The sequence below is a fragment of the Diospyros lotus genome, chromosome 15, assembly GCF_014633365.1.
Source record: "Diospyros lotus cultivar Yz01 chromosome 15, ASM1463336v1, whole genome shotgun sequence".
NCBI lineage: Eukaryota > Viridiplantae > Streptophyta > Magnoliopsida > Ericales > Ebenaceae > Diospyros > Diospyros lotus.
In genome coordinates, this window is record NC_068352.1 from 13,912,530 (window position 1) to 13,927,939 (window position 15,410).

Genomic DNA, 15,410 nt, shown 5'->3' on the forward strand with positions numbered 1-15,410 from the left:
AAGCTAATAGACAAGCTGAGGTTAGTAACCAAACCATATTGCATGGCCTAAAAACCCGACTTGAAGGAGCCAGGGGCACATGGGCCGATGAGTTACCCTCAATTTTATGGGCTTACCGAATGACTAGTTGGGTCGCTACTGGAGAAACTCCGTTCAATCTGGTATATGGGATAGAGGCCTTAATTCCCATTGAACTTTCAGCTAAGTCCCTAAGAGTGATGGCATATGAGGAAGAGGACGGTGTAAGGAATTCTGAAGCACTGCGAGAAATTTGGATCTGATTGAAGAGCAGAGGGATAACACTGCCATGAAGATAGCTGCATATCGGAGAAGAATCGCTAGTTATTTCAATTCTTGGGTAAAGAATAGACCCATGAAAGAAGGAGATCTAGTACTTCGAAGATCTGTTGTAACTAACACGCTAAAGGATGATGGAAAGTTAAGAGCTGTAACACCCCAAATTTCTCGAGCGTGTTATAACTTAAGATTTCAGGAATATAAAAATTTTTCATATCACAATAGCTGTCATACATCATACAATATCCCAAAAAACCCTAATTTTCACCTTCTCAACTTAACAAACCCAATAATCGAATAGCTAAGACAGGCGTTAAAATCTTGAATGCGGAAGCTAGATCGAACCTGATATGGTTCACAACCATAATACTTTATTTATCATAAAATTGTTCACGACATCTACAAAATATATTACATTGACATCATCAAGTGATAACTGAACATCTTAAACATATCCAAAATTACATAGGTTCACACATAACCAAAAATATGTAAAACATGCTACAGGCAGTAAATTAAGCTTATTCTTCAGCTACCTCCTTTCCCTTAGAGCCACTCGTCGAACCTGGAACGTTGGAATATTCCAGAGACATAGTCCAATTAGAAGATGAATCTTCTAGTGAGAAACTCCAAAAACAGTTTATATCGATGCATGATCAGGTATAAAATGTATGAGAAGACAAGGAGAACTACTCCGAGGTACCTCGTCAACACGTCAGCCTCCTCCAACGAGAGCTTTCTCAATGGTGCACGCATAACGCCTCTCGGGAGGTCCCTAACCATGTCACTTCGGCCCGACCTCGTAGAACTCATGCAAGCACCACATTCGTTGTTCCTTAGACTTACGGCCTTCCCCACGAGAACTTTCTCGATGGTGCACGCATAGCGCCTCTTGGGGGATATCCGACTTTTTCCCTTGGCTAACAATAAATAGGTACAACCGTATGGCCACACGAATTTTATAAATGCAACAATTAAAAAAGTCAATAGCATATATTTTTTAGAAAAATTCATTTCATATATGCAACATGATTTCACGTAAGAGAATAACAAGAGTTTTATGTATAAGAACTTCACAAAACACGTCTCATGCAATAGAAGTCTCTCATAAGAGAATAAAAAATAGGATTTAGAGTATAAGAGTCTCACCTTGTTAGTTTATCCCTTGGACAGTATAATTTCACAGCGAACGGCCTAGGTTTCTGCATAAAACACGCTTTTTGATAAACCTAACCTCAAATATTTTTACATAGAGTTGAAGGGTATTAACTGAAGGATCATTTCGAGGATACATAGCATGCAACGGAAGCGTTTTTAAATAAAAACTTTCCTCGTATTGATTAGAATCTAGGAAACTTACTTTTCCTTCGGATTACCGGACGAAATGAAGCGATAGGAGGAGGATGGGCGGGAGCTTCCTCTCGTGGTGGAGATGACGGCTGTCCTGCAATCCTTCGGCTCCTTCGCATCAGAACTTGAACGATCTCTTGATCTTCCAAGGTATGACTCAAACTCGTGGCCTCTCTTTCGGTGAAGAAGAGTAAAAATAAAAACCCATAGATGAAAAACAACCAAGGAGAGAATATATAGGGAGAACCCTAGGGTTAAAACCCTAGTGGGCCAAGTTCATTTAATTAATTTTCTAATTGGGTTAGCCCAATTAATTAATTAAAAAACTAATGAACTATTATTTTATTCTAGCCCAATTAATTATGGATCATTCTGAATAAAATAATTCTCTCTCAATGTAATTCACCCAACAAGCCAAATGTATTAAATAATACATGAGTTATATCGAGCTACCCCGGGGACCAAAAGACAAATTATTCACGGCTACTAAAATGACCAAAATATCCCTGCTACCTAGTAGCTATATTTTGTCATTCTAAGTGTTCCAACTATCACCATATGGTAACACTAACCCCACGAATAATTTTGCATATGCAATGTCTTTGACCTACTAGTGTAATGACGAAAATACCCCTCTGCGTAACACCCATCATTTAGAAAGGAATAATGTACTAACACCTCTCTAAATGATTTCTACCATCCTTAGATCACTAGTCCAATAATCCGTGACTACTCGAATGTACTTGCTTATCACTGGGAGCTACCCAGAAGCACACACTCTTAAGTCACGTTCCCAGGGCCCTGGATTATTTGATTATTCTTGGACAATCACAAGGGGGTGAATCACAGAAACTATCTTGTATTAGTCTATCTTTGCTAATTAGAAACCATACTCCCAACTCAAAAGGTTATTGATCTTTGATAGACCTCACCTACAGTGAATCTAAGAATATAGCTCTAGGTTCACTAGACCACCAACTAATACTCAAGTATTAGAGTACTCGTCCACGTAGTAGCAGTGATAGACCAGCTCCATGATAATTAGTACTTTGTCATTAGCTTCTATCACAGGTCCACTCTACGCATTCCAAATGCGCTTGTACAATTAGAGTAAACGGACTGTTTACTGGCTAAGGTAAGCCATCCTCCATTAGGATCTATTGCACAATGATCTTATCATGATAGAATGCCCTGTTCTATCAAAAGATCAAGAGTAATATTTTCTTGCTTATTAAGTACCCATGATTCATGCCTAACTGTGAAGAACGACCCATCACATGAATCACTTACTTAATAGCATGGACACTTTTTCAACAATTAAATGCAAATAATATATGTGCCATAAACTGACTAAAAGAAACATCATTACCATAAATTAAACAAAACGTGTCTTTAGGGCATACATTTCCAACATTAACTTAGGGGCATAACTGGAAAATTTGAAGGAAAATGGACCTCTCACGCGCCCCTAGAAGGTGGCTCACGCGCCTTCACGTGCAGCCATTTCCGGCGCATGTAACTCACGCGCTGCCCAGCAGTTTCGGACAGCTTCGCCTCTCTTTCGTATTTCGGCTATAACTTCCTCATTTTAACTCCGATTCGACCCCCGTTTGAACCTACGCAACCCTCTCTTCCCCCTCTACAAGATTATAAAAAAAATGGACTTACCTCACTTTTTTCTGACTGATTTCGGTGAATTTCGGCGAAGACTCGTAACTCCAACGAGGCTCATTCTCCCCGGCTTCTCTTTCGATTCCTTCCCGCCTTCTTACCGAACTTCCTACTCTCTCTCTAGAGCAAGCTCTTCCTCTTAGAGTGCCTCAACTCTCAAACTTGCTTGGAATGATTTGAGAACAACATATGGTGACTATTTATAGATTTCTCCAACCAATCACATTATGCCACTTGTCACAATCTTAGCCATGGACTCCAAAGACTCAAACCTATAATTAATGGCTTTTGAAATCCAAAAGCTAGAATGAATTCAACTTTTGAAATCCAAGCTAAAACCCCAAACTTCTCCCAAATAACATTTTAGCCCTTATTTCAAGTCCTCAACTTTAATATTTTACCACATAGGCTCTTAATTTTATCCTTATTTCGTTTGGATAATTCTCTAATTACAATTACACCCTCAAACATCAAATTTATCGAGATACTTAAAATCTCAAAATTAATAACTCAAAATTATTCGATATGTACGATTTCTCGAAGCCCCTTACCATCATTCGGCTATTTTAGGCTATAACTTAGCTTAACCGAAAAAATTGTCTCTAATTTAATTTCTTTCAGAGTCATAAATCTCGCCTCGAAACGCTCATAAAAAATATACCTTTGTCCTCAGGTATCTAAACTCTAGGGCACTCCCTACGACTGATTTGGTCATTTGTTGCCATTTTAAACATATTTTTCGATATTTTAAACTCACTTAAAGTACGTGGCATCTTCACGAAAATATGGGGTATTATATGAGCAAATTGGGAAGGGCCATACCGCATTCGAAAGTTGATTGGTCCCAACACTTGCATTTTACAAACCTTTTCGGGAGACATCATGGGGAAAACATGGAATTTGAATTATCTGAAGTTGTATACGAACGCTGTACCTAAGAAAGTATCTGTAATAATATAAGTCCTAAATTGGACCATAGACGTAGGCACATTTAGCCGAACCACGTAAAAATGCTTGTGTGTGCATGGCTGTCATTTTATTTACATCTACAGAAAGGAAACTCACATGCGATCACACCCGTTGCCCCGCTTATGGCTCAACAACGAGGTAAAATACGATCAAGCCCGTTGCCCCACTTATGGCTCGGCAACGAAGTAAAATACGATCACACCCGTTGTCCCACTTATGGCCCGGCAACGAGGTAAAATATGATCACACCCGTTGCCCTGGTTATGGCCTAGCAACGAGGTAAACTACGATCACACCCATTGCCCCGCTTATGGCCCGGCAACGAGGTAAAATATGATCGAGCCCATTGCCCCGCTTATGGCCCGACAACGAGGTAAAATAGGATCACACCAGTTGCCCTGCTCATGGCTTGGCAACGAGGTAAAATACGATCACACCCCTTACCCCGCTTATGGCCCGATAGTGAGGAAAAATGCGATCGAGTCGTTGCTCCTCTTATAGCCCGACAATGAGGCAAAATATGTTCACACCCGTTACCCCGCTCATGGCACCGCAACAAGGTAAAATACACTCAAACTCGCCACTCCGCGTGCGACCCAACAACGAAACAAAGCCCTGACCTCATAAAGGTAAATCAAGCGGCAAGACGAGGAACATGCTGGGAGGAACAAAGAAGAAAATACTCATTGATAAAGCAACAACTCTCATTGCAGTAGGAACAACCAAAAAAAAAAAGACGAGAGTAACACTGAGGGTCTACTTGCGGGAACGAGACTTGAGAGAAGAATGCTTAGTAAACCCAAATGACGCAGCAGGAACCTCAGGAGACACTGTGGGAAGTTCCCTTTCCTCAGCCTTGTTTGTATGAGGAACATCTTCAACAATTGCGCCAGGATCCTCTTCAATGGCCTCAGGGTCGACCACCATACCTTCTCCCCCACGATTAAAGGGAAACGGATTCCATGGGCCCGTTAAATTTTCCAAGTCATCCACCAAATGAGAATCTAAGTAAGAAGAAGGACTCATAGGGGCATTTGGCTCGTACTAACACCAATCCACTCGAGTAGATTCCTCAAGTTCGGGAGTTAGTAGAAGTTTGGGAAAAGTCTCTCCCAGACGCTGAGATTCCAGATGAGCGCATGCCAGATAAAATCCATACTTCAGAAAGCCTGAAGCATATTTCCCCTTCCTATCTTGGCAATCGGTTGAGAGACGATACTCCTTCACCGCTTCAGCCCGAATATGTAACGACCTGCTCTCACTTACGGGCGCCACCGGTAAATAATCGAACGAATTACTCACCCGACGAACCACAACTGAAGAGTTGGACTATGTTTCAACAGGAAACGCTCTAGGTGGGAACTAGGCTTCGTCCTTCCCTTCGCTTCACTCAATAATCGGTCCCAACTCAAACAAGAAAACTCAACGAACCGAGACCCGAAACCCAAGTGAGCTTCACCTTTCTTCAGCTCGCTTCATAGCAAGCCAAAGGTGACCTAGGCACAAAGCTAGCACAACAAACACTTCGCTGGGTATTGGGGATTTATGAGAACATACCTCGCTGATATTGACTCAGTCCAAACTTGGCTTCGACAACTAAAGCCACATATACATCAAATCATTTCACAATCGCCTGTCACACCATGGTGATTACAACAACTAGATACATCTAGTGCTCAATAACGCTTACATACAATCACATAAATACAGGAATGAAAATACAGGAGAGTACACATCCACACATCTTGGGCAACGATGCTAGTTGCCATAATAGCCTCCCGGCACCATCCCTGCTTGCATCAGGACTTGCAACATCTACACATGAGGTAAAACCTCATGAGTCATAAAGACTCAGTAAGGGTGCAATGCATGTAAATATGAATATAACCATGTTTATGTATGCCAATGCATGCAAATGAGGCTAGGCCCACTCATCCTCACAACCCTCCAAGGTTTGAGGCATTAATCTATCAGCCCTTACAACACTAGTCCTCCTTATGGCCACAAGTCCACTAGATCTCGCATCACACAAGTGTTAACCACTACATGCAAATGCAACATAAAAACTTTATCAAACACATTTACCAACTTGCAAGGCCACCTCCACATAGGGCCGTCCTTTACCTGGCTCGAAGCCTCATCTCTGCCTCGACGAGAACGCTAGTCCGAACGCCGAGCTCTTCTAGGATCATTGCCTTCCCGGTCGAACCTAGAGGCAAGCACACAAAAACCCAACCAAACATTAACATCCAGCATTCAACCAATGCCCTCAACTTCGCCACACATCGCAAACATCACCCATCAACACTATCTCCAAACAACACCAACCATGGCATACCTCAACCGTCAATAATTTTCAAACAATCCCGACCCAGGGTTTAATCCAACAAATAATTAATCTACATTAACTCGCTTAATGCAAATAATTTGGGGAGAAAATATTAATTTACCTCGACTCATCTGGAGAGAAATTTTGAAAAATGCCTACGCCGACGTCGTCTTCCGAGCTGCCCCTTGCGCCCAGAATTCCATTTCGAGCTTCCAACACACTCTTCAAGCCCCAAATTAATTTCCAGAACTTTCCCCCATTTTTCTGGAATTTTCCCTATTTTTCCATATTTTTCTCTTTATTTTTTTTTCATTTTCCTTTATTTTCTCCTTATTTCTTCCTTCCCGCACGCGCTATTGTTCATTGTCTTCAACCTCAATGCGCGCCCATCGCAACCGACCTCCGTCCTTGCTCGTGCTACCATCGCCTTCGGCCATTGGCCGGCCACCTCCAACTGCCACACTGCTGCCATCGTGAGCAGCAACTCCCCCCGCCGGCCTCCAGCACGCACAGTAGCCGCGCTGCTGCCCGACCTCTCGCTGCGGCCAGGGCCACAACAACCAGTCGCAACCACACCTCTGGCCACCATTGCCTCATGTCGACGCCGCCTCTGCCTGCTCCACCGCCAGATGTCTTCCACAGTAGCTGCTGCGCCACCAGCATTCGGCTGCCTCGCGGTTGCTGTTCCAATCGTCGACCATGGCAGCTACTGCCATGGCCGATCTTCCCTCTCTCTCGATCCTGCACTTCTCTCTCTCTCTCTCTCTCTCGCTCGCTCATAGCTCTCTTACCCGAGCCTCATTTCTCCTCTCGGTCAATCTCCCATGAGCTCTCTCTCTCTACCATTTCAAATATACAGAGACGGTCACTAGGAAGCTTCAAGGAAGCTTCCTCGCACGGCTATATATATAGACATATATATTACACACATTAATCCCTCAATTGCTCCATAATTCCATTTAGAAATTCATAATTACACTTAGGGATTTCTATAATTGCACTTGGACCCTTCAAACTTTAATTTAAATTCCATTAAGCCACATAATTTATTGATTTTCTAAAAAATTACTAATCGACTATTTCACGAAAATGTCGATTTTGTCCCTGCGCCTGCACGAGACCTCTATTCGACCTGAAAACGATTTAGAGTTGTCTTACTCACAAAACCGAACCACCCCTAGGGTCCCCTCAACTTCCTGAAGGTCCTCCGCAACCATTCGGTACTAGCACCCACTCGGGCTTATATAGAATTTATTCCAAAAATTATTCCTGTTCGGACTGCTTCTAGCGTTATTATCCTCGCCTCGAGACGCTCATCAATATCTTGCCCTTTTCCCTGGACATCCAAGTCCCGAGGCACTCTCTGCCTCAAATTCGATAAATTTTATTAATTAATTTCTCAAAACCGACTCTTGGACTTTCCAGACCACCCGAGATCCTTTCAAAATAATCAAAAATTATTTATTTTCAATACCATATAATATCGAGTATTACAAAATAGCACAAGCATCCTTACTACTTATCTTCAGTTTCGCCAGGCGTAGAGAGTGTTCCTGCAAAAGTGCTTCATGCGTCATCATCAACCTAATGTTCTTGTGCTCTTCTGCTTCTAGCTTAGAGCGTAAATCTTGAATTTCCCCTTGAAGGCCCAAGGTACCAACAGCAACCTCGAACAGTCGATCACGCATATGCTCAATCTCTGCCTCCGCGTTTCTCTTCCCGATCTCTGCCTGACGAGCGCGACCCTTTAACTCTTGGCACTCTTCACTCCAGGAAGATTGGCGGTTCCTCCAGTCTGACATCTGGACCTCTACTTGTTCACGATATGCCCTGTCCCTGGCATTGGAGGCGATGATCCCTTGGATCCCTTGCACCAGGAGCTGCTCCGCTTCATCCTTAACCTGGGTATGATTACTACCAATAAATCGTCGTTCATCTCGATGGAAAATGGTAGAATAAATGAGACGGGCGCCAATCTCGGGTTCAGTAACGGAGTCTGTCTCTAATACCCTGGGGGAAACTTCAAAGTCCCGACCACTAAGCTTCATACCATCCCAGAGAATCATAGTATGTCTCACCTCGCCCGGAATGGGAAGTATAGGAGGTGGTCTCATTGATTTCTCGCCTTCAAGATGGCGACGATCCTTCCTGTTAGGAATTACAGGCTGGCGATATTCTTTTTCCACCCGAGCCATGTCACCAACAAATCAAGAAGACGAACTTCGCCCCCCTCGAGAATTGGGAGCAGGAGATGGAATGTTGACGGCCTCTTCATGAGAGAGAGGAATCGATGATGGGCTTTCCATATTAGAAGGAACTTCAACACCCAAATGGTCACTTCTCAGACGACGTCGCCTTTCCACCCCAGTGGGAAAAACACCAACAGGTCTACGTGACCGAGGAGGACGAGAGCTCGTAAATCCCTCGGCACCATGGGCAGAAACCCCAGTCATTGTCGCAACACGTGCCTCCTCTTCACAGTGGCGTCTATGCAATTCCATCAGCCTACTCAATCCAGCCATTTCTACAAAAATCAATATAAAGCATTTAATATGGAAAAATAATGCAATAATGGAACAAGGAAGGCAATGACAAAAGATATTCTACCCCCAGGAGTATTTTCCTCCTGAGGATCGAAAGGAGGATGCGAAGACGATTCAGGCATTTCCATCTCCTCCACCCCGACTCCTTCCATTTCCCGATTGGATAGCGTAGAAGGTTGAGGAGGAGCAATTGGCCTCACAACCCCCCAACCCGCAATTCTGAAATTTTCCAAAGTCAGGAGGCTCATCAAGTCAACAGGACCCTGCGCTGTTAACATCCCTACCAGAGGACGATATACGCCCCAAACTTCCTTGCAGGGAGGAAACCCTTGGCTGGTATCCAAATGATTCCAATGTAGGGGAGCATCCCAACCAGGCGGAGGCTCTATCACCACCCATCACTCTTCAAACCAATTGATCTTGTTAGGAAGAGCACTGAACAGCTCGAAGCTTGATACCTTCTGGAGTGTATAAAGGCTGCAGTCTTTGCTAGCTTTTCGTAATCGGTAGAAGCAACTGAAGAGCATCAAGGAAGGGACTACATCCCGCTGATGACAAAGCACAGAAAAACCTACCATCTGGGCCCAACCATTAGGGTGAAGTTGAGCGGGAACAATCTTATAATGACGCAACCACGCCATGGCAAAGGGCGGAAGAGGAAAGTGGAGTCCCACCTCAAACGAAACAAAGTGAATGCCAATGGAGCCTTCATCTAATTGGGAGGGGTCCGAATCATCAAGATAAGAATACCTCACCATAAATCCAGAAGGGGTGGCATCATAAACCTTCTCAAAAGCCCCATATAGGAGCCGAGAACTTGAAGTGGCAGGAATGTGCGCGGGGCCGGGGGGTGATGCTGGTCTTCTCCTCGACATATTGAAAAAACTTAAAAGCGTTACCTTGTTACGTTGAAGAGGTAGGAAAGACAGAGGATCACAGTAAGCAAATACCTGCATGTAAAGCAAAGAGTATCAGTACAAGACAAAGAAGAAGCAAGCAAAGAGGTAACAAGCGGCCGGAGGCATATAAAGGCGCTGGGAGACCAGGACCACTCAGTCATGACCGAGTGGGGGGCCACTCGGTCATGACCAATTGGGAGGCCACTCGGTCATGACCGAGTGGCCTCGGCCGAAAATATGGCCACTTAATCATGACCGAGTGGCTTAGTAAGCTCGCACCAAGTGATGGAAATGAGACGTAGCCTGAAAACGCACCAAGACCTGAGAGAATTCGAGTTTTGAAGACACCACGGCTGATTCTTATGAAAACTAAATGAAGACTTAAAGCCCTATTTATAGGGTCTCAAAAGGCAAAAAAAAGCAGTAGCTGTCGGACGAATACAGAAAATAAAGAGCGAGTGCGCATAAATGATCTTCTGAAGATAAGCAAAATACGGCAAAAACCGCACCAAAATTTCCCGGGATCTTATGCTCTTTTACCCTACCTCTCGGCTAAAAAAGCAGGGAGCAATTAATGTACCCAGGAAGGTGAAGTAGGTATCCGATCAAGCGTGGGCCCCAATTCGATGGGAGAAAGCAGAGGCAAGGGGTCGAAGAAGACCCACTCGGCATAACTGAGTGAGTGGCCACTCGGTTAGGCCGAGTGGACACTCCCACTCGACCTAATCGAGTGGGGTGTCACTTGGTTAGCCGAGTGGCCACACCCCTGCTCGGCACAACTGAGTGGGGGTCCCCTCGGTTGTGCCGAGTGGGGGTCCACTCAGTTGTGCCAAGTGGCCACTCGCCCCACTCGGGAGCATGACCGAGTGGGGGAGTCACTCGGTCATGTCGAGTGACCCCCGACTTTGTCACTTTTTGGAGATCCACTCGTTTCAACCGAGTAGACCCCCTCTCGTCAGCCGAATGGGCTCCGAAATCCCCAGAATAGGCCGCGAGATCTCCGGAATGGGCCACGAGATTCTCGTCGAAAATATCGCGAGGACTCCCTCACCCTCCGCTATAAATACAAGCTCTCATCTTCTTCACGAGGTATGCAATTTTGAGTAATTGAAGCATCATTTCATATTTTCTCGAGATCTGACTTAAGCAACAGAGGGTTTGCGCGGGGACCCCGACCCGCGTCCTAACGGTGCTCTCGTTTTGTAGGTCACTCGTCGCCCTCAGGTCACTCGGTCATCAAGGCCACTCGTCACCCTCAGGTCACTCGGTTATTAAGGCCACTCATCGCCCTCAGGTCACTCGGTCATCAAGGCCACTCGTCGCACTCAGGTCACTCGGTCATCTTGGGCCACCAAATCATCAGCCACCAGATCATCAGCCCTGATTGGACCACCAGATCCAATTGCTCATTAGGATTCTCGTCAGTGAAGGCACGACTCACAAGACTTTTACGTCTGCCCCCAACTAAAAATAGATTGTTGTATTTTGGCAACAACACAAGTGCTATAGCTCTAACAAAAAATCTTGTATTTAATGCAAGAACTAATCACATAGAAGTGAAACACCACTTTTGTAATACCCCAAGAGCCCAGAAGAGGGTAGTATAATATCGAGGATAAGTAAAGAAGGAAATAACATCAGCTGGATATCTTTTGGGCTAAATGTAGGCAAATAACTCTTGGGTTAAGCTTGCTTAAGTTGGGGAAGCTCAAGAATGGGTGACCCCCTGGAAGTTTGTGTAGGCCTGACCGGCTGTCGAACCACTCCAGAATTAGAGATCTATGTATGTATCTCTTCTCTAGTTTGCAGCAAAGTGCACCCTAGGTCATCTCTCACAAGGAGCCTCACTTTCCTCTACGAACAAGGAGAACCAATATAAAGAACAGTTTGTTTAGGGGAGGGGGTTTCGACAGAAAACTAATTAACAAAACAGAAAGACAAGGATGGATGAAAAATCAGTAAAAGAAATGCAACCGGCTGTGTATTTGTCCCCTCTATGAAATCTTCCTCGTCCAATCTATAAATCTTAGCTTGTTAGATGTTTTAATCTCTGGATATCAAACTTAAAGCATCCCCAACAACCGTCCAAGGATTAGAATGATTGGAATAACAAAATGAATACAGAAACCTCTTATAAACAAAATGCAACCATCCACTCTCTATTCAACCTATCCGGACCTATGCAAGAACAACCGTTTAAGCACATAATATTCATTTTCGAGATGTTATACCAACCGGCTATAACATTCTGTTCTCTTAAGCATTTAACAGAAAATGAAACCATGCAAATTCACACAAACCTGCTATGAACTCCATGCATTCACAAATCTGCTCAAACTAAACCAAATGGAAATGAATAAGAAACAAACAACAAACCAGGTTTTTGTAGCTTATCCGGGACTCAGATTCCACATGGATTCAAGATACACAACCGGTTACAAATGCTCTAGCCTATCATTACAGCAAGGAAGACAAAATGGAACAAAATGAAGAAAACAGAAAAAATGCTACAACAACAAAAACGGCCAGAGAATCCTCTCTCTTTTCTCTTCCTCCCTCCTATGAAATAAGTGCTAAGAGGCCTTAAATACATGGCTAAGAAATGAAGAGCTAGGAAGGCTAGGGTTGGGCCTAGCCCAACAGAAAATAAGTGAGCACAAAAATAGCAAAATTGAGCAGCCCAAGTCTGCTCCTTGAAAGTGAGCCCAAGCTCCTTTAGTTGAGCCACTTCTCTAGCCCATCCAATATTCCCTAAAGCCTGGATCCATAGAAGTAAGATAGAAAATAGTGTAAGGACGATTTGAAGTATAATAAAATAGAAACAATGAAAGATCAGCAAAAATTACTTCAAATGGCCTAATAAGACTGAGGTGAAATGCCAAAATATAGTATAAATATGCATGCTATCAAGGCCCATCAAAGTAAGTTGTTCTGGTCCTCCCTATCGCTTTATGCGAGATGTTACAGGTGGTATCAGAGCAACCCGGGCCATAAGTTGGGACCGTGTACTAGCCAAAGGCTGGGGGTACTGGACTGGGGACCGTGTATAAGCCCAAGGCTGGGGGTACTGGACCGGGGACACTAGACGGGGGAGAGGTGGGACCAATCGTACGGTCGCATGACAAGGACGTCATGTGCTCAAGGGGAGAGAATGTAATACCCTAAGAGCCAAGAGAAATGTAGTATATATCGAGGATAAGTAAGGAAGGAAACAACACTAGCTGAATACCTTTTAGACTAAATGTAAGTAAAGAACTCTTGAGTTAAGTGTGCTTGAGCTGGGGAAGCTCAAGGATGTGTGACCCTCTAGGAAGTTCGTGTAAGCTCATTAGGGTAAGTTGTTCTGGTCTTTCCTATTGCTCGATGCAGGATGTTACAACTTTATCAGGGATCATGTTTAAAAAGAGGACATTAGCATAGAATTCATTGATATGAATCATCAAATAGCCGATATCTTTACAAAGCCCCTTGAGAAAGAAAAAATTGAATATTTTATAAGTGAGTTAGGATTGATCATCTCATGATGATTGGCTATGTGTTAATTCTTTAGACATTAGCTTTGGCCTATTGTTTGTTTGTTTTTATAGTTTTGATATTATTGTTGTAATACCCTAAGAGCCCAGAGAATGATAGTATATATCGAGGATAAGTAAAGAAGGAAATAACACCAGCTAGATACTTATTGGGTTGAATGTAGTTAAAGAACTTCCGGGTTAAGCGTGCTTGAGCTAAGAAAGCTTAAGGATAGGTGACCCCCTGGGAAGTTTGAGTAAGCCCATCAGGGTAAGTTGTTCCAATCATTCCTATCGCTCGATGCGAGATATTACAAGTGTTATCTAAGTCGACCCTTGGAGAAAGAGGTCCGATAAGGGTGGGGAGTGGCGCGAGGGCCTGAACAAATAGCGGTTTCTAGTAGGCTTCTAGGATGGCAGCCTTTAAAGGGGAGAAGATCTGGGACCAGTTTGTAAGGTCGTAGGATGAGGACGCCATGTGCTCAAGGGGGAGAGAATGTAATATCTCAAGAGCCTAGAGAAGGGTAGTATATATCGAGGATAAGTAAGGAATGAAACAACACTAGCTGAATATCTTTTGCGCTGAATATAAGCAAAGAACTCCCAAGTTAAGTGTGCTTGATCTGGGGAAACTCAAGGATGGCTGACCCCCTAGGAAGCTCGAGTAGGCCTATCAGGGTAAGTTGTTTCGGTCCTTCTTATCGCTCGATGCAAGATGTTACAATTGTTTTAAGGCTAAGAATCCAAAATTCAAAACATGATTTGGGCACATCTTTGTTGACTAAAGTCTTCCTCTTTGTTGACAAAATCCTTTCATAGTCGACAGAGCATCTTCAAATAGTCGACTAAATTTCTTTTTCTTTCTTGATTTGTCGACAAAACATTCCTTTATTGTTGACAAAGCTTTTTTTTTTTTTTAAAAGCCCATCGGTCGATAGAAGCCCAAAATTTGTCGACTAGGCTGTTGTGTGTTCTGTTAGTCGACATAACCCTTGCATTCTATTGACAAAATTAATCAATTTCTGCCTAAGATGGATGACCGTCAGGCTTCCAAAGCTATATATATATATATATATTCCTAAACCCTACTTTTATCTCATTTCTCATTTCCTCAGACATCTTCAATCTCATCTCTATCAAACCTAGCCCAAACCTCTCATCATAATCAATCGATCTTATGGCACATACAAAGAATCGAGGCAACACTACAAAAAAATTTGATTTTTTGCGATGATTTTTAAAACTGCCGCAAAACACATTTTTCACTGCGGTTTCTTTAACATTTTACGGCAGTTTTGAAAAACCGCTGCAAAATTCATTAAAACATTTAATTTTGCAGCGGTTTTCAAAGAACCACCACTAAATTTAAACAATAATTTATTAATTAAATTAAAAAAACATTTCTAGCGATTTTGACAAACCGTCACAAAATTCATTTAAAAAGTTAAATTTAGCACCGATTTTTGAGAAACCGCCACTAAATTTAAAAAGTAATTAAATAATTTAAAATTAAAATTAAATTAACATTTGTGGCGGTTTTCAAAAATTGTCGCAAAATTCATTAAAATTTGAATTTAGCTACAATTTTTGAGAAACCATTGCTAAATTCAAAAAAAGATAATAATTTAAAATTAAAATAAAATTAACATTTGTGGCTATTTATAAAAATCGCTACAAAATTTATTAAAAAATTAAATTTTACATAAGAAAATAATTAAAAATTAAATTATTAAAAAAAATTATAAATGGAAAATTTAATTTAAATTAATCTCAAAATTCATTAAAAAATAAAAATAAATTTAACAAAAGTTTAATATATAAAATTTTAATAATTTTTAAA